Source organism: Linderina pennispora, assembly GCF_002104995.1.
Source record: "Linderina pennispora strain ATCC 12442 chromosome Unknown DL89scaffold_34, whole genome shotgun sequence".
Classification (NCBI taxonomy): domain Eukaryota; kingdom Fungi; phylum Kickxellomycota; class Kickxellomycetes; order Kickxellales; family Kickxellaceae; genus Linderina; species Linderina pennispora.
The window spans coordinates 58,605-59,924 of record NW_024468282.1 but is presented as its reverse complement, the minus strand read 5'-3'; positions in this window follow the sequence as shown (position 1 = coordinate 59,924).

The following is a 1,320-nucleotide window of genomic DNA, read 5'->3' as shown; positions in this document are numbered from 1 at the left end:
CCTTCTCACCTTCATATTCTCTCAGTCCCTCTACGAGCTCCTCCATGCATTGCCCACGACGGCGTCGCCGCCGTCCGCCGTCCTATGACAAGAACCCATTGTGGGAGATCTCGGACGCCATATCCAAACCAGTTCCCCATGCACTGCCGTGACGCTCGAGGCGTAATTGACCCCGTGCCATTGACCTCAATGGTCCTGGACCGCCACAAGTTTTGCTACCGGTTTCAGCTGGCAGGAAAGAAGATGAGGTGGGTGGCGAAGCGGTTCGGTGGACGGCGGACAGAGTTACAGTGCTATGTGCGCAACACGATTGTGGCGGTCATGCTGTTTGACTATGAGCCGGTCACAGGCTTGCCACAATCGAGGCGTCCTATACCAGGCGCATTGCCACTACTCAAATGTCAAGACACCGCTCCCTGTGGCGACTGCTCGCCCAGGATTGTAGTCTTACCGGCGGCCTTTCGGAAGTTGGCGAATGTGGATCCGGCTGTTGTCGAGTCGTTTGTTCTGTTTACCGGCATTGAGGTTTTTGAATGCCTGTTCATTCTCTAGTACAAGAATTCATGAACAACCTACGACAGTGGATAACCGGCTGGAGCGCTTCGGCGGGCATGTCCGTTAAACCGGCCTTGTCAAAACGGCTGGTAAAGACATGTTTGGTTTGGGCACACAAGTAGAGATGATTGTTGCAAATTTCTTCTTGGTGTTTGGCCATGCCTTCTTTGAAGCAGCTTATGTGCGCTCGGATGCTGTGGGAGAGGGAACCCAGCGTGGATTAAAATAGCTTGGCGCTAGAAACAGAGTACAATGGCATAGCGGTTTCCAAATTGGCGTGTGCAGATTGGAAAGACCCACGACCCACGACCCACGACCCACGACCCACGACCCAACGACTGCTTGTTATTCTTTTTGTTCCATAGCAGCTGCAAACCAGAAGCTGCAGTGGCTCGCCCAGGTATAAAAGCCCTGTGTCTTGGCCTCAAGGCTAGCCGGCTACCCCATACAGCAACAATCCGTCAAGACCTATATCAGCCATTATTTTTCACACTTCAAACGATGACTGCCAGCACTGCTACCTCGTCGCTCCGCATCAAGCACACCCTCGCCAACTTTGTTGTCTGCGCCTTCATGGGCGGCCGCCCTGCTTCCACACTACATACTGTGCATTCTACCCCATGCAGCTCGTCTGCACGCTCGGCCTGCACATCGCCCCAGCCCTCCGCCCTGCAAGCATGCACCGGTGCCCTTTATGATGCGGCAGCAATTGCAGCTCGCTCAGTGACAGTGCTCGCCCTGCTTGCATCTGCTGTGCTTTCTAAG